Genomic DNA, 19,453 nt, shown 5'->3' with positions numbered 1-19,453 from the left:
AAAAAGGGCTCTAGGATTTCCCCGGGTAATTATAGACCAGTAAGCCTAACATCCATTGTGGGGAAAATGATTGAGGGGATATTGAGGGACTATATACAGGATTATGTGACAAAAAATAGTATTATAAGTGACAGCCAGCATGGTTTTACTAAGGACAGAAGCTGTCAAACCAACCTGATTTGTTTTTATGAAGAGGTGAGCAGAAGCCTAGACAGAGGGGCCGCTGTGGATGCAGTGTTTTTGGACTTTGCAAAGGCATTTGACACTGTCCCTCATAGACGTCTAATGGGTAAATTAAGGACTATAGGTTTAGAAAGTATAGTTTGTAATTGGATTGAGAATTGGCTCAAGGACCGTATCCAGAGAATTGTGGTCAATGATTCCTACTCTGAATGGTCCTCGGTTATAAGTGGTGTACCACAGGGTTCAGTGCTGGGACCACTATTATTCAACTTATTTATTAATGATATAGAGGATGGAATTAATAGCACTATTTCTATTTTTGCAGATGACACCAAGCTATGTAATATAGTTCAGTCTATGGAAGATGTTCATGAATTGCAAGCTGATTTGAACACACTAAGTATTTGGGCGTCCATTTGACAAATGAAGTTTAATGTAGATAAATGTAAAGTTATGCACCTGGGTACGAACAACCTGCATGCATCATATGTCCTAGGGGGAGCTACACTGGCGGATTCACTTTTTGAGGAGGATCTGGGTGTACTTGTAAATCATAAACTAAAAACAGCATGCAATGTCAATCAACTGCTTCAAGGGCCAGCAAGATATTGTTGTGTATTAACAGAGGCATGAACTCGCAGGACAGGGATGTAATATTACCACTTTACAAATCATTAGTGAGGCCTCATCTAGAATATGCCGTTCAGTTCCGGGCTCCAGTTCATAGAAAGGATGCCCTGGAGTTAGAAAAAATTCAAAGAACAGCAACGAAGCTAATATGGGGCATGGAGAATCTAAGTTATGAGGAAAGATTAAAAGAACTAAACCTATTTAGCCTTGAAAAAAGACGACTAAGGGGGGACATGATTAACTTATATAAATATATGAATGGCACATACAAAAAATATGGTGAAATCCTGTTCCATGTAAAACCCCCTCATAAAACAAGGGGGCAATCCCTCCGTCTGGAGAAAAATAGGTTCAACATGCAGAGGCGACAAGCCTTCTTTACTGTGAGAACAGTGAATTTATGGAATAGTCTACCGCAGGAGCTGGTCACAGCAGGGACAGTAGATGGCTTTAAAAAAGGCTTAGATAATTTCCTAGAACAAAAAAATATTAGCTCCTATGTGTAGAAATTATTTACTTCCCCTTTCCCATGCCTTGGTTGAACTTGATGGACATGTGTCTTTTTTCAACCGTACAAACTATGTAACTTACATAGTACTCGGTAATCTTCAATCCTATGTCTCTCATCTGTAAATAAATTGAATAAAATACATAAAATAAATAGATTCTTGTCTTTTTGATCTAGTACTGCTCTAGAGAAGTTCCTGGAAAATTAAAGTGTAACTAAACGTTCAACAAACTTCTGACATGTCACAGTGACATGTCAGAAGTTTTGATTGGTGGGGGTCCGAGCAATGAGACCCCCACAAATGGCTGAAACAAAGCTGCAGAAGCACTCCGGTGAGCGCATAGCTGCTTAGTTTCTGTTCGGCTTTTTTCGGAACTTGATGTAGCGGAGTATGGGCTCAATAGAAAGTCTATGAGCCTGTACTCCGCTATGTCAGCTTTCCGGAAAAAGCCAAACAGAAACTAAGCTTTCAAACAGATAAAAACAAGGGGACATATAACACAAAAACACAGAAAAAGGCCATACTTACAAATGGACACAGAGAGGTCAGAAACGCTGATGAAGGAGAGTGAACAGGTGCTTTAAATAATAATAGCCACTCCCACTAGTCTTGAGGGGAGTGGCGTGTGCTGCATGGGATGTGTAGTAAAAAATAATAAATGAATAGTGTATGTGCAAGTGATAATAATAGGGGTGAAATATAGGGGGCTGTAATGAGTAAGGTGCATAAATAAAAATAAATGAATAATGGGGTGCCAGTGTGTGAAACATGGAGGGATAGTGTGTAGGTCATGAGGCGCAGCGTGTAAAGCCAGGTAGAAGCCTATTTGTGACGCCTTGATAATTCATAGAGCGGGCTACCCTGCTTACTATGCCAAACAACAGCACACCATACTCTCCCAGAACAAAAAAATATTAGCTCCTATGTGTAGAAATTCTTTACTTCCCCTTTCCCATCCCTTGGTTGAACTTGATGGACATGTGTCTTTTTTCAACCGTACAAACTATGTAACTATGTAACTTACATAGTACTCGGTCATCTTCAATTCTATGTCTCTCATCTGTAATTAAATTGAATAAAATACATAAAATAAATTGATTCTTGTCTTTTTGATCTAGTACTGCTCTAGAGAAGTTCCTGGAAAATTGAAGTGTAACTAAACGCTCAACAAACTTCTGACATGTCATAGGGACATGTCAGAAGTTTTGATTGGTGGGGGTCCGAGTACTGAGACCCCCACCAATGGCTGAAACGAAGCTGCAGAAGCACTCCGGTGAGCGCATAGCTGCATAGTTTCTGTTCGGCTTTTTTCGGAACTTGATGTAGCGGAGTACGGGATCAATAGAAAGTATATGAGCCTGTACTCCGCTATGTCGGCTTTCCGGAAAAAGCCAAACAGAAACGAAGCATCTGCCGCTTATTTTTAACGATTGGTGGGGTCCCAGTGCTCGGACCCCCACCAATCAAAAGTTCTGACATGTCACTATGACATGTCAGAAGTTTGTTGAAAATTTAGTTACACTTTAAAGGCTGTCTAAAACTTTGAAAGTGATTTATTTATTTTAATAAAAATGTCAGTCAGTGTGTTTGGTGCAACTTTCAAATTAGTTTTTATTAAAAATTATTTTTACTTTTTTAAAAAACAGATGCTTTGTATCCTGTTTACAGAGGAGCTATATCGTCTGCTAAGACCTGAATCTGTCAGTCCTGTGGACCTGATTGGTTCAGTGTTAGCGGGTCCTGCATGTCTCTGACACACATGGATAACAGGTGATGGATAACAGATGGATCTTGCGTGTCAGAGACACGCAGGACCCTCTATCACTGAAGACGTCAGTGCCACGGACCTGACGGATACAGGATTCAGCAAATGATACAGCTGCTCTGTATACAGGATACTAAGCAGCTGTATCTCAAAAAGTAAAAATATTTTTTAATAAAAACTAATTTTAAAGTTGTACCAAACACACTGTCTTTTTTTTTTAATGAAAAATAAAATAAAAAAATCACTTTTGAAGATGCACATTGCCTTTAAACTCAGAGGACTGGTAACTTTAGTCCTACCCCCTTAAAGTCTTAATGACCAAGCATTCTTTTTCGTTTTTTCATCTTCGCATTCCAAGAGTCTTTCATTTTTCCATTGACATAGCCATATGAGGGCTTGCTTTTTGAGGAACAAGTTGTTTTTTTTTCTAATGGCACCATTTTTGGCTGCATATAATATGTTGATTAACTTTTATTAACTTTTTATGGGAGGGAATTGAAAAAAACGCTATTCCAGCATTGTATTTCGTGTTTTAAATTTGAACGGCGTAAATAACGTTACCTTTTCTTCTATGGGTCGGTACGATTATGGCGATACCACATATGTATAGGATTTTTATGTTTTCAGAATAAAAACTATTTGAAACCAAAATTATTTGTTTTTTTGCATTGCTTCATACCAGGAGCCATAAGTTTTTTTTATTTTTCTGCCGATATAGCCAAAAGTGGGCTTGTTTTTTGTCGTTTTTATTGATACATGGGAGTTATTGATAAACTTTCATAATATTTTTTGGGGTGGGAATGGAAATTTTTTCAATTTTGTCATTGTTTATTTGCGTTTTTTTTTAACAATTTTGTACGGTATTCACCATGCAGTTTAATTAATGTGTTAACTTTATTGTTCAGGCCGGTACGTTTGCGGTGCTACCATATATGTTTATTTTTTATTTTCGTCTTACACTTAAAACTAAAACCACCTTTTATGCAAAAATATGGTTATATTTTTACTGTATTATTTTTTTTTATTTCTTTAAATTAGTATTTTAGTCCCACTAGGAGATTTCACAATGCAATCTCCTGAACGCTGATATAATACTTTGGTTTCCTCCATATACCAAAGCTTTACTGCCTGTCAGTGATTCAGTTTAAGGGTATGTTCACACGATAGCAGGCATTTACGGCTGAAATGACAGACTGTTTTCAGAAGAAAACAGCTGCGTCGTTTCAACCGTAAATGCTCCTCCTCGTAATATACGAGGCGTCTGTGACGCTCGGAAATCTTGAGCTGCTCTTCATTGAGTTCAATTAAGAACGGCTCAAATTACGTTGCAAAGAAGTATCCTGCACTTCTTTGCCGAGGCAGTCAATTTACGCGTCGTCGTTTGACAGCTGTCAAACGACGACGCGTAAATTACAGGTCGTCTGCACATTACGTCGGCAAACCCATTCAAATGAATGGGCAGATGTTTGCCGACGTATTGTAGCACTATTTTCAGGCGTAAAACGAGGCATAATATCGTGGCTGAATTTTTCCGCTGCAAATATTGGTGCAGATTTGGGGCAATTACGCAACGAATATTTGACAGGTAATTCAGACGTTGCAGACATCACAACGGACTTGCCACAGATTTCAGTTTTTGCATTGCAAAGGCTGAAATTCGCAGTGAAATTCTGCTTCTCCGCAACATCATGAGCATGCTGCGGAGGGGAAATTCTGCACCGCAGCCTAATTTCCGCACAGTTATTTTCTGCAAAGTCTGAACTAACTTTCCTAAAATTGTATAGAAACAAATGTAAAAAACGGCTGCAGCAGAATTCCACTGCGGACTGTCCGCAGCGGAATTCAACAGCAATTCCGCAACGTGTGAATGTGCCCTAAGGTGTTAAGGGTATAAGATAGCAAAAGAACTGAGCGTATGGAGTTCTCATCTACACTTCATTTTGCAACTTTACAAATTTCCTTAGTAGACAAAACAGATTTTTGTGATCAGTGTCAGTGTGAAGCTACAATCCATATCCACTTTTCAGTAGAAGACCGTGTGCTAATAATAACACTGCAGAATTACATGTCACTCATGTTGGCCTCTGGGATATTTACTCCTATTCTCTGCTGTGTGGAGATTACTATGTTACAATCCATGTTTAGGAGGATTTTATGATGTCCAAGAAATGAGGCTCTTACCTTCTCCATGGTAAATTCCTCCACTTGTAGATCCTTGGAGAGCTGGAAAGATAACATTGTATAAAGGCTATTTAAACGTTTTGAAAATTATTATTTATTTTTTTATCAAAAGGTCAGTCAGTGTGTTTTGTGCCATTTTATAATTAGTTTTTATTAAAAATGATTTTTACTTTTAAAGAGGCTCTGTCACCAGATTTTGCAACCCCTATCTGCTATTGCAGCAGATAGGCGCTGCAATGTAGATTACAGTAACGTTTTTATTTTTAAAAAACGAGCATTTTTGGCCAAGTTATGACCATTTTTGTATTTATGCAAATGAGGCTTGCAAAAGTACAACTGGGCGTGTTTAAAAGTAAATGTACAACTGGGCGTGTATTATGTGCGTACATCGGGGCGTTTTTACTACTTTTACTAGCTGGGCGTTCTGACGAGGAGTATCATCCACTTCTCTTCAGAAAGATGTATAAGCTGTGCGAGTGTGCATCAGGGTATACCTACAGGTTTAGGCTATATGAAGGGAAGGCCACCCCCAAACCAGACTGCATCCTGGACTACAATAGGTACATGGGAGGGATGGACTTGTAAGATCAAGTCCTGAAGCCCTACAGCGCCATGCGGTGTGGTATAAGAAGCTGGCCGGGCACATCATACAGATGGCTTTGTACAATGCGTACGTGCTACGTCGATGTGCAGGCCAGAGGGGAACTTTCCTGGAATTTCAAGATCTAATCTTTAGGGACCAGGAAGGGGGGACACCCAGTACTTCTGGAAGCGAGGCCACACGCATCGTACCAGGGAAACACTTTCCAGGAGAAGTTCCCCAAACCGGTGGAAAGGGAAAGAGTCAAAAGAGGTGCAGAGTCTGCTATAAGAGGGGGATAAGGAAGAACACAATATACCAATGTGACACGTGTCCCAAAAAACCAGGGCTCTGTATAAAAGATTGTTTTAAAATGTATCATACATCCCTTGATTTTTAATTTACCCTGATGCACTCCGCCCAGCTTACCCCCCTCATCTTTCCCTTCTGAGCCCTGCCGTATGCCCAGGCAGCTGATAACAGCCGCATGTAGGGTATTGCCGTACCCAGGAGAACCCACATTACAATTTAAGGGGTGTATATCTCCGGTGGCGCATGCTGGGCACACTATATTGGACACTGACATGCCATATATATATATAAAATTGCAAATCTCACTCTGCACCAACTGCTGCGCATTATCTTTTACACAATACCTGTGGGGTCAAAATGCTCACTACACCTCTAGATGAATGTCTTAAGGGGTGTAGTTTTTAAAATGGGGTCACTTCTCGGGGATTTCAACTCTACTGGTACCTTAGGGGCTTCTGCATTCATGACTTAGCACCAGAAAAGCTCCAGTAGGCCAAATGGTGGTCCTTTCCTTCTGAGCCCTCCCATGGGCCCAAACGGCAGTTTATCACCACAAATGGGGTATTGCCGCACTAAGGACAAATCGGGCAACAAAATGGGGTATGTTGTTCCCTGTGAAAATAAGAAATTTTGATCAAAAATGACATCTTATTGGAAAAAATATCATATATTTCATTTCACAGCCCAATTCAAATAGGTGCTGTGAAAAAACTGTGCGGTCAAAATGATAACAAAAACCATAAATGAATTCCTTGAGGGGTGTAATTTCCAAAATGGGGTCACTTTTGGTGGGTTTCCATTGTTTTGATACCTCAACACCTCTTCAAACCTGGCATGCTGCCTAAAATATATTCTAATAAAAAAGAGGCCTCAAAATGCACTAGGTGCTTCTTTGCTTCTAGGGCTTGTGTTTTAGTCCACGAGCGCAGTAGGGCCACATGTGGGACATTTCTAAAAACTGCAGAATCTGGACAATACATATTTAGTAGTATTTCTCTGGTAAAACTTTCTCTGTTACAGAAAAAAATTTAATAAAATTGAAATTGAGCAGAAAAAATGAAATTTGCAAATTTCATTTCCACTTTGCTTTAATTCCTGTGAAATGCCTGAAGGGTTAAAAAACTTTCTATATGCTGTTTTGAATACTTTGAGGGGTCTAGTTTTTAAAATGGGGTGTTTTATGGGGGTTTCTAATACATAGGCCCCTCAAATCCACTTCAGAACTGAACTGGTACCTTCAAAAAAAGGCTTTTGAAATTTTCTTAAGAATATGAGAAATTGCTGTTTATGTTCTAAGCCTTGTAACGTCCAAGAAAAATAAAATAATGTTCAAAAAACGATGCCAATCTAAAGTAGACATATGGGAAATGTGAAGTAGTAACTATTTTGGGTAGTATTACCGTCTGTTTTTCAAGCAGATGCATTTAAATTCTGAAAAATTCAATTTTTTGTAAATTTTCTCTTTTTTGCAATTTTTCACAAATAATGACTGAATATATCGACCAAATTTTACCACGAACATGAAGCCCAAAGTGTCACGAGAAAACAGTCTCAGAATCGTTGGATAGGTTTAAGCATTCCGACGTTATTACCACATAAAGTGAAATATGTCAGATTTGAAAAATGGGCTCTGAGCCTTAGGGCCCAAACTAGGCTGCGTCCTTAAGGGGTTAATTTCTCTAACGGCAAAAGAGAGAAAATCTTAACATATTCATCACGCCAAATACGATCTCTAATCTCCGTCTTAAGGGAGCTCTCAAAACAAACATTTGGCTAACCGAACCCCATGCAGTTGAACCGCAACAGGAGCGCCAGACCCACCAGCACTCCCAGTGACTTTAGAACCTAGCGCAACAGCCCCCGATACCGAACCGTACCATGCCGCAACAGGAGAAGGAGCAAGGGGGACCACAGGTGGTGGGACCTCACGCTGCACCAAAGCCTCTCTAACACCAGCCAGTAATTGAGCCACTACCTGTCCCAAATCAGACACTGTCAAGCTGGGGGCTCCTGACTATGGTGTGAGCAGGGCTCAGGAAGCCTTGACCCCCTAGCTAGTCTTGACTTGGGGATTAGCGGCATATCCCTGAGCACCCCTGATGGTAAGTCTGTTTAACCTTTACCTAACAATGTCCACCACCCCGGTCTCTTCTGCTTTATGGGAGGCTTCTGTTCTCACTGAGGTCATCTCAGGAGCAGGACGTAGAAGAATATTTATCACCGCTTAACTGCAGTAACTCTGCTCAATCTTTATTAAAACCATAAAGAAGTACAAAATGTTAAAAAAAAATGCAGCTCACCAAAAGACAATTAGGAAACAATGTAAGCGTCGTCTTTACCAAATCTGTACTTTTATCAATGAGAAAGGTTAAAACAACAAGCAATAGACAGACGACAATTACAGAGAGAGAAGAAAAAAATTGAATGGTCGGGCACTACAGCGAGGTAGCAGAGTGGAGGGGGTTAGCGGTCAACCACTCAGAAAATGCCTGAGATTACTTCAACAATCGGCAGAGTTGCTGGATTCTGAATATCAGTGAATGTGGCCAAACATTTAGATTTGTACCGGGGAATTGTAGACTTCCAATGTCTAGGCACAACCTAGTCTGAATAAATGGAGGAGAACCTTCTTCTGGAAAGAAATAGATCTGGAGAGAATGGAGCGGAGAGGGCATGTTCGAAGAGAGAATTTATTGCCAACCAAAATGGTGCGATGTGCCTACAATCCCATCAGATGTCAGTAAGCGTACCTACCATTCCCCCACAGCTCCAACATGTCTCCAAACACTCCATGGGTAAAGCCCATGGAGGACCACCAGGACTCCTGAACCAACATGTATGTAAAAGTTTTTCTAGTGTTGCACAATAAAAACACTTTTTAATTTTTTTACAAAATAATTTGTTTTTGTGACGCTGCATTCGAAGATGAACTGCATAGTTTTTCAACTAATCTGGTCCCCATGGCAGAAATATGTCTTTCCATCTGGCACCTCCAGCAGACTCCTTTCAGTCTAGTTTGATTTCTTTTACCTCAGAGTTCCTCTTTTTCCCTTTTTTTAATTTCTTCTCTCCCCCTTTTTTTGAACTATTTCTAACAGGGGCTGTGCAGGATTAGAAAAATATGGCTGCTTTCTTCCAAAAACAGCACCACACCTATCCACAGGGTGTATTTGGTATTGCAGGTTTGCTCCATTGAAGTGAATGGTAATGAGCTGTAATACCACACACAACCTATGGACAGGTGTGGTGCTGGTTTTTGGAGAAAGCAGACAAGTTATCTTATCCTGGACAACCCTTTGTAATGGATTGTTCTTGTGCGGAGCTGCTCCCTGCATTATCCCTTTTCCTTTATGGCCGCTGATATGTACTATTCAGCTTTATGGCCTCTGTGGTAAGTACACTGCCAGTCATTAAAGGGTTAACACTTCAGACCACTGTGGGTGATGTCACAATGAACGAAGCGGCAGTGGTAAGAAACTCCTGTAGCAATGATGATGAATGCGCTGATGTCATAAACACAAATGTTTATGACATAAAGAAGATTCCATATTAGAAGGTTTTACTGCCACATTCAGCGCCATATTGGATGGGACTGAGGACCTTGAGCTTGACTTCCCCACCAATGCCGACCTGATGTAACTTGTAGGTTCTAGCAGGGAAACCCTACACCCAAGACCACTTCTTCATCACAGTGATGCCATCCTCTTCATATGGGTTGTCTGTAATAGAGGAGGTTTTCCAGCAGGAGATCCCCCCCTATTAGCCAGAGCGGAGACAGGTGCTACAAGGAGGCATCTGGAGGACCCGTCTCAACCGAGCATCGCTCATTCATTTTAATGGGTACCCAGGAAGAGAGACATCCGCCTAGCCAACCAGATCAGCCGATTTATGTGTTTTATGTCGTTCGTTCATTGTAATGTCTTTCCTTGAAAATCTGAGAAAATGTACAAATTCTGTTACAAATTATATTTTGGCACCTTCTAAGCCCAGAGGAAGGGCAATCCTCCAGCCATGGTTTCCCTAGAGGTTTCCCCCACAGGGGGTTTTTCCTTTCCTGCGTGCTGGAGGGTGACTCTTCGTGAGTCGGAGGTTTGCCATTTTGGGTTTGGTTATATAATATAATAAAAGTATTGACCATTTAACACCCAATTATAATGTTTTGTGTCTTTATTTTGCATGACTTGGGTTAAGTCGAGTGATGTATGTGTATGCAAATTACAGTTACCTATATATCTGTTCCCCATTCATAACCCACACCTTTCTCTCAAGAAGACTTGACACCGAGGGTTTGGATAAAGTGGCCACAGCAGCCATTTTATTAAGAAATAAATATAAAAGTTAGTTAACTCAATTAACCATAAATAAATAATATCCATATTATTTATTAACAAAAACAATAATAAATCAATAATGCACGAACCATAAATTATAACCCAAACACGTCAGACACCACTGACAAACAAACATTAACACATAGACTAGGAGAAGTCCTTGGAGCTATCATTAACTTTTTATGTTACCTGCTATCTGCCCCACCATTTTACCCCCAGCCGTAAAAACCCGGCTCAGAGGCACCAATATTCCTGGCAGATTCCGTAAGGTAACTGCCACCTCTCCCAAGGGATAACACCCTAAGGAATTCACACTATCCAACCGCCAGATAGTGTCCTTTCATCTTTAAAACCCGAGGGGAACCATACCCACGATGCACCCCCCCAATAATTATTTGTCTAAATCCAAGGACTCCCCAGCCACAGCGAACAGGCCTTGACCCCCTCAAGCCTGAGAGTCCCGCGACAACAAAATAGCCCTCTCAATGCCATCCTGCAAGCCCAAGCACCACAAATCTGTTCTCACATCATTCAGGTAAACACCATCTGCACTCCAATACGCTCCAACTCCAGCTTCCAAGTCCCAGTGCCGAACACATATGCCACCATTCCGTGCAACAAATGCAGACACCGCCCTGTTAACTTTTATGCTGGCTTTGTTGATCCGCTCCACCGACCATGCCAAACGCCAGGATTTTCTAGGCACAATATCCGACCACACCGTGATCAAGTTCGGGTACAACGACCATAGGTGCAACAGATCGTGTTTTATGTCCCAAACCAACTCACGGAACGAGCGGGCCCCAAGATCGTTGCGCACAAGAAATCATCTAAATAATGAATGATCGAATCCACACCCGCCACAGATTTGACCACCCATTCCAAAAATTAGCTAAACGCCTCAAAGTACGCACAGCCGAAAAGCCGCATCGACATCCGTCTTGGCCATTAACGCCCCCCTAACATGGAAACGCACCCACTGCACCGCCGCGTCGAATGACGTATGCACGACCGAGCAAAGATCCCGATCTATCACGTCATTAACCGACAAGCCCTTAGAATAAGACAAATGGTGAATCAAACGGTATTTGTTCGCCTCCTTCTTCGGGACAACACCCAGCGGGGAGACGACCAAACCCGGGATGGGGAGAGAACTAAAGGGCCCCGCCATGCACCCCAAATCCACCTCTTTTGCCAACTTCTCCCTAACCACGTCAGGATGCTGGTAAGCTGACTTCAGATTTTTTATGGAAAAGGGGACCCTGTGAGGAGGGGCGGGGGATACAAAAACCCACATTAAAACCATCAAACAACAACTGCGCGCTGGCCCTGTCCGGATAACTATTTAGAAACCTGACCATCCTTTCCAGCTTCACTGGCGTCACCCCCATGACTGGCGTTAAAACCCCCTCCCCCACCTCGTTTTCCCTTGCACAAGCATTTAGATGCCCCATGGGATACCCCATTGCATTGAGAACAAAGGTGCTTGAACTTGCAACCTGCACCGAATTTAGACTGTCCCTCATTGTATTGCCAGCACAGCCCGAGGTTTGCATTGCCCCCTGAGCTGCATTGACCAGACTGCTGTCCCCCCCCGCTCCCGGGAAAGGACTGGCCCGGTCGAACCGGAGCCGTTACCCGTAACCACAGGGCAATATCCTTGTGGTCCCACCTAATATTGAGCCGAACCGCCTTCCGTTGTCTAAACTGCTCATCATAACGTAGCCAAGCTACCCCCCATATACCCTATGGGCTTCCCCGATGACATCCATATAGCAAAACAGGGGGGAGCAATGTTCCAGAGCCTTTTCACCAATAACACTGGCCAAAATGGCGAACGCTTGCAACCAGTTAACAAATGTTTTAGGGATAAGGTGGTAACGATGCTTTTCCTCCTCCTTACTCTCATCTCGCTACCCCTTCTACAGATTACATTTTTCCAGGGGCAACAATGAAAAAATTTCCACGTACTCGTTGTTCCAAATTTTTTCCCGAACTTCCTGCTTCAAGTTTGCCCCCAAAGGTCCTTCAAAACACACATAAACCTCCCCCTGGCTTTATCGTCCAACCGAACACCATCAACCGCCGCCGCCGAGTCGGTCTGAACAGACACAGCCACCGATTCCGTATTTGCTCCTACACTCGCAGCGACCGCCGCCGGGGCATTAAACCCTACCCCACCAGCCCCCACCCACGCCACCACAGGAGACCGCGAGACTTAACAATTCCTTGACGCAACCGACCAACTCTCGCAGTCTATACCCCCCACCCCCAACATTCACAAACCCAGGCCCCACATCACATACCCGCTCCCCAACCGCGGAACCCTCCCCTGAAACAGGAGACATAAGTATAGCAGGAAAAGGTAAAGACGGTGAAAACGACTCACCGAGCTGCACAGGCGCTGTGGACCCATCAGCTGGACCGTCCTGTCCACGAAGCTCCCCATCCTTAAGGTCTTCGGCAGATCTGGTCCCCCATCCATGGCAGCATGCACAGGTGTGCTCAACGGCCGGAACCGAGGTGGGGGAGGGGCGGGCTCCCAAGCTCTCTCTCTGGCAGCTCGCCGCCCGGAAGTCACCCTCGAAACGGACGACCTAGGCCTGCGGCCCAATGCAGGTCCCTTGCTTCCTCCGGATCGCCGTGGGGCTCCACCCCCAGCTGGCACATCACCAGGGGCAGCCGTCCGAACCATGGAACCCGGCGTAGAACTGGCGAGTGGAGGAGTGACCGGAAGTAGAGGCCGCACACCCCCCCACCTCCGATGGACTCCGCCGCGAAGTGGGATTCCTCCCGACCCTGGAACCGGCTGCAGTATCAGTGCTGCCAGACGCCCGAGGCGGAGGGTGCCTCACAGGGCTCCCTCTGCGGCGCCGAGTCCGAGGAGCCCTCATTGGGGCTCAGCCTTTCTGGAGGACACGAGCGCCGGGCCTGGCACAGGGGAGAGACAGCCGAAGGTACCGGTGCGTTGGCCACCGCTGCAGCTTGTTCCTCCAACCAGGCGGGGCTGAATGCAGCAGCCGCCGCCCGCATCTGCTCAATGAACTGCTGCGCTGACATGAGGTAAGATGGCCGCTTGATGGGAGATGCGTGGATAGATGTCTTACTCCGTGCGCTGCTCCCGACCAAAAGAACGGGAATTCAGCGCACTTCCGGCTAACCCTCACCGGATCCCCTTCCTCTCCTAGACCCAACCCCTCCACTAACCCTCACCTTTGGCTGTGACACGATCCTCCCTCCTATCCCCGTCATGTCTGGCCTACCCTCCACTGTGGCAGGGTCCGTCCGGCCTGTGTTTTCTTTGGTTTGGTGATTGGAATTTTGGGTCTATCATATATTACAAAAATCATAAGGCCGGACATCTACTTCCCACACTGACATAGAATGGAGACAACAAGTGTTGCTGCACACATCCTTACATTAATATATTGTATTATGGTCTGTAGCCTTTGGGGGGAATATATTAACCTTTCTACAACAGTTTACTAGCGTAGAAAATTCACAAAATGCGCAAATGTCTAAATTTTTGGGGGCAACAAATGGGCAGGGCTTAGCAGAAATGGCCAACAATTTTACTACAATTTACGCCAGTAACTGATATAAATTATAGAAGAAATCTATATGTATAGTGCGGCCCAGATTTATCTCTGGGGGGCATATCAAGGCAAAGGTCCATGCCAGACCCATACCTCCCACCCAATCAGACTGTTTGCCTCCCAATCAGACAATAAAATACATTTTAAAAATGTACTTACCTCACCACTCCGATTCTCCCTCCCGGATTCCCTCAGGCTCTTACAGCAGGCCGCAGTACGTAGAAAGTACTGATAACAGGCCGCATTGCAGCTAAAAGATGCAACACATTTATTAAGAGTTGTTCACCTGTTAATAAATTTGTTGCATCTTACTCCAGCAAACTGTTTAATAGGACTGGTGTATGAAACGCCAGTATTAAAGGGAATGTGTCGCTATAATTATATATATTTTTTTTCATTTAAACAGTTAGTATATAAATGATTACACATTGTTTTAATTTTTTACATTTTTTCACAAGTCAGGAAATATTATAAATTAGATTCTAATTTATAACATTTCCATGTGCTGGTCACTAGAGGGAGCAATTCCCAAAATTGCAGCATTTGCATGTGGTAAAGCAACCTCATTGCCTTATGCTGCAAATTTGTAGTAGACACACTCGCTCTAGTGTCCTCACAGAATCCCCCCTCCATTATCCTGGCTAGTGCCAGGAGAAAGGAGGGGGTTGAATGTTCAAACCTCCTACACTGTGTGCCGCCATTTTCTGAGCGAATGCACAGTGTAGGAGGATTAGATACAGTGCTCAGCAGACAGTATAACACTAACATACACACCCATCACATACACAAACATAACTTACCTGCTCCTGCCGCCGCTGCCGCCTCCGCCCTGCCGCTCCTAGTCTTTGCTCTGCGCTGCCTTCAACATATGGCCGGAAGCCGCGACCGGAACTCGTCATCTTACTGTCCGGCCGTGGCTTCCGGTCCACATGAAAATGGCGCCGGATGTCACTCTACCAAAGACCTTCCTTTTGGTCTGTGTGGGAGTGGCGCATGCGCCGTTCCCACACAGACGGCGTACGCTATAGTGAATGGAACAGCTCCTGTTTGCATTCTCTATGGGGATGTATGTGCCGTATTCCATCTCTGTATGTGACGTTAATGGACATCAGTATATGATCGGTGCATGCCCGACACCTGGACCCCGCACCGATCTGCCACTCCAGCTGCCTCCGGGCACCGGACAACACTGCCGGAAGCAGATGGCTCCGGTCAAAGAATAGAGGCCGAGCTGCAGTTCTGCCGAAAGGCTGCTATGCAGTGATCGGAGCCATCTGTTTCCGGCCGTGTTGTCCAGTGCCTGGTGGCAGCTGGACTGGCAGATCGGTCCGGGGTCTGGTGTAGTAATGATTGTTTTCCCCCATACATTACCGATGATTGCTCCTTGTGATACGCTGGATCGTCGATTGGAGCTGGTTTTCATGGTCAGTATCGGGACGTCTAAAAGGACCTTGATTTCCTCAGACACCACCATAACTAGGCATTGGAACCAACCCTTCCATCTTAGCGGGTAAAGATTAACCTTCTAAAAGATTCACTATATACACATAAGGGCTAAAGGTGAATGGCTCCTGACGCCCCTGAACTTTCCTCTGTTGATCTTTTTTTTTCTGCTCTCGGGCTCATATATGACGAGACTGACAAGACTGCCTTTGCCGAGAGTCAGCTGGTGACCTTACGTCAGGGTAAGAGACCCGTTGAGGAGTACTGTTCTGATTTTAGGAAGTGGTGTGTAGCTTCTCGGTGGAATGATCCTGCCTTGAGGTGCCAGTTTAGATTGGGTCTGTCGAACGCCCTGAAAGACCTGCTAGTTAGCTATCCCTCTTCTGACTCCCTAGATCAGGTTATGGCTATAGCGGTACGACTCTTGACGAACGTCTCAGGGAACGATGACTTGAACGTTTTTGTGCTTTCTCCTTTGGCTCCTCCATTAAGGCTCCCGAGGTTCCGTTGCTTCGTTCTTCCATGGGAAAACTCGGATGAACCAATGCAACTCGGGGCCTCCGTGTCTCCCCAACAACGTAGAGAGCTCCGCAGGAAGAATGGTCTCTGCTTCTACTGTGGGGATGACAAGCATCAAGTGAACAACTGTCCTAGGCATCAGAATAAGCAGCCGGAAGATCTTCCGCACCTAAGTGACCATCGGGGAAGTCACTTGGGCGCACAGGTATTTCCCGTAAATATGAAACCTAATAAGATATTGCTTCCCTTTCAGGTCTCTTTTGAGGGTAGGTCTGCTACCGGCAGTGCCTTCGTGGATTCAGGGTCTTCTGCTAATATTATGTCTGTGGAATTTGCTATGTCTCTAGCTATGCCATTGATTGATTTGCCTAAACCTGTCCCGGTAGTGGGTATCGACTCCCCTCCACTTGCTAATGGTAATTTTACGCAGCATACCCCTGTTTTTGAACTCATTGTTGGCTCCATGCATTTGGAGCAGTGCTCTGTACTGGTGATGCAGGGATTATCGTCCGATTTGGTTTTAGGCCTTCCCTGGTTGCAGATGCATAATCCCACGTTTAACTGGAATACTGGGGATCTTACCAAATGGGGTAATGAATGCATGACGTCATGTTACCTCCTCATAGAGAATATGATTGCGCAATCGATTTGGTACGAGGAGCTAAGCTCCCTAAGGGTAGGATATTTAATCTCTCTTGTCCCGAACGTGAAGCCATGAGAGAGTATATCCAGGAATGCCTGGCCAAGGGTTACATTCACCCCTCTACTTCTCCGGTAGGTGCTGGCTTCTTCTTCGTAGGGAAGAAGGATGGTGGTCTTAGGCCGTGCATCGATTACCGAAACTTGAATAAGGTCACTGTAAGGAACCAGTATTCCCTTCCTTTTATTCCTGATCTCTTCAATCAGGTTCAGGGGGCCCAATGGTTCTTTAAGTTTGATCTTCGGGGGGCTTATAACCTTATCCGCATCAGAGAGGGGGATGAGTGGAAGACTGCGTTTAACACGCCCGAAGGTCATTTCGAATACCTCGTCATGCCCTTTGGGTTGTGTAATGCTCCCGCGGTCTTCCATAATTTCATAAATGAGATTTTAAGAGACTACCTGGGGGTATTTCTTGTAGTGTACCTTGATGACATAATTGTGTTTTCCAAGGACTGGTCCTCCCACATTGAGCATGTCAGGAAGGTGCTCCAGGCCCTTCGGGAAAACAAACCCTTTGCTAAAACCGAAAAATGTGTGTTTGGGGTGCAGGAGATACCATTTTTGGGTCAAATCCTCACTCCTCATGAATTCCGCATGGACCCTGCCAAGGTACAGGCTGTGGCTGAATGGGTCCAACCTGCCTCCCTGAAGGCGTTACAGTGCTTCCTGGAGTTTGCTAATTATTACATGAGATTTATTGCTTACTTCTCGGTCATCACTAAGCCTCTTACGGATCTTACTCGCAAAGGTGCTGATCTCCTCCACTGGCCTCCGGAGGCGGTCCAGGCTTTTGAGGTCCTAAAGAAGTGCTTTATCTCGGCCCCAGTGCTAATTCAGCCTAACCAAATGGAGCCATTTATCATGGAGGTTGACGCCTCCGAAGTGGGAGTGGGTGCTGTGTTGTCCCAGGGTACTAGGTCTCTCACCCATCTCCGTCCCTGTGCCTATTTCTCCAGGAAGTTCTCATCCACTGAGAGTAACTATGACGTTGGCAACCATGAACGCTTAGCCATTAAATGGGCATTTGAAGAGTGGCGCCACTTCCTGGAGGGGGCTAGGCACCAGGTAACGGTCCTTACCAACCACAAGAATCTGGTTTTCCTAGAATCTGCCCGGAGACTAAACCCGAGACAAGCTCGATGGGCGTTGTTTTTCACTAGATTTAACTTTTTGGTCACCTATAGGGCTGGGTCTAAAAATATTAAAGCTGATGCACTGTCGCATAGCTTGATGGCCAGCCCTCCTTCGGAGGAAGATTCTGCTTGTGTTTTGCTCCCAGGTATAATCATTTCCTCTGTTGATTCCGACTTAGTCTCCGAAATTACGGCTGATCAATGTTCAGCTCCCGGGAACCTTCCTGAGAACAAGCTGTTTGTTCCCCTGCAATTCCGGCTAAGCGTACTCAGGGAAAATCATGACTCTGCACTATCTGGTCATCCAGGCATCCTGTGTACCAAGCACCTCATTGCCAGAAACTATTGGTGGGCTGGGTTGCCTAAAGACGTTAAGGGCTACATCGCCGCTTGTGAAATTTGTAATTTTGTGCTAGGTCCAAGACTCCCAGGTCCCGACCAGCGGGCTTACTATGTTCTTTGCCCATTCCCCAGAGACCTTGGACCCATATCTCCATGGATTTTATCACCGATCTGCCTCCATCTCAAGGCAAGTCGGTGGTGTGGGTTGTAGTAGACCGCTTCAGTAAGATGTGCCACTTTGTGCTCCTCAAGAAACTACCCAATGCTAAGAAGTTAGCAACCTTGTTTGTCAAACACATCCTGCGTCTCCATGGGGTTCCTGTCAATATTGTTTCTGACAGAGGGGTACAATATGTTTCATTGTTTTAGAGAGCTTTCTGTAAAAAGTTGGAGATTGATCTGACCTTCTCCTCGGCCTTCCATCCTGAAACTAATGGCCAAACCGAGAGGACTAATCAGTCTCCAGAACAATATTTAAGGTGTTTTATCTCTGACTGTCAATATGATTGGGTCTCCTTCATTTCCCTCGCCGAATTTTCTCGTAATAACCGGGTCAGTAACTCGTCAGGGGTCTCCCCCTTTTTCTGTAATTTTGGGTTTAATTCACGGTTCTCTTCTGTTTCACCTGGTGGTTCCAACAATCCCGAGGTAGAGGTCGTTCATCGGGAACTGTGCACAGTCTGGGCCTAGGTTCAGAAGAACCTTGAGGCGTCCCAGAGCATACAAAAGACTCAGGCAGATAGAAGACGTTCTGCTAACCCCTTGTTTGTGGTCGGAGATCTGGTGTGGCTGTCTTCAAAAAATTTGCGCCTTAGATTTCCGTCCAAAAAATGTGCTCCCCGGAATATAGGGCCGCACAAGGTCATTGAGGCCCTTAACCCTGTCTCCTTCCGACTGGAGTTACCCCCGTCTTTTCGAATACACGACGTGTTTCATGCCTCCCTCCTGAAACGCTGCTCCCTGTCCTTGGCTACCTCGAGGAAACCTCCGGTCCCTGTTCTCACCCCTGAAGGGGTAGAATTCGAGGTGGCCAAGATTGTGGATGGTCCAAGGATCCCTCCAGTACCTGGTCCATTGGAGAGCATACAGGCATGAGGAGAGGACTTGGGTACCCGCCAGGGATGTTCACGCTGGGGTATTGCTCAGGTGGTTCTATCTTCGGTTCCCCAATAAGCCAGGTCCATCTAGAAAGGGTCCAGTGGCCCCTCATAAGAGGGGGGATACTGT

The 19,453-nt window shown here is 44.8% G+C and overlaps 1 long non-coding RNA gene across 1 annotated transcript; it reads right to left on the bottom strand.

Annotated features, from left to right (window-relative positions):
- Positions 1-1,391: 1,391 nt before the first annotated feature.
- On the bottom strand, positions 1,392-5,310 carry LOC142663816 (uncharacterized). The gene is made up of 3 exons (XR_012851146.1): positions 5,269-5,310; positions 2,347-2,382; positions 1,392-1,440 (listed from the first exon to the last, which is right to left on the bottom strand). It is a non-coding gene; the product is annotated as an uncharacterized LOC142663816 (long non-coding RNA).
- Positions 5,311-19,453: the final 14,143 nt, after the last annotated feature.

Source organism: Rhinoderma darwinii, chromosome 11 (genome assembly GCF_050947455.1).
Source record: "Rhinoderma darwinii isolate aRhiDar2 chromosome 11, aRhiDar2.hap1, whole genome shotgun sequence".
Lineage (NCBI taxonomy): Eukaryota > Metazoa > Chordata > Amphibia > Anura > Rhinodermatidae > Rhinoderma > Rhinoderma darwinii.
The sequence above is the reverse complement of the archived record's forward strand: the minus strand, read 5'-3'. Positions and strand labels throughout refer to the sequence as shown.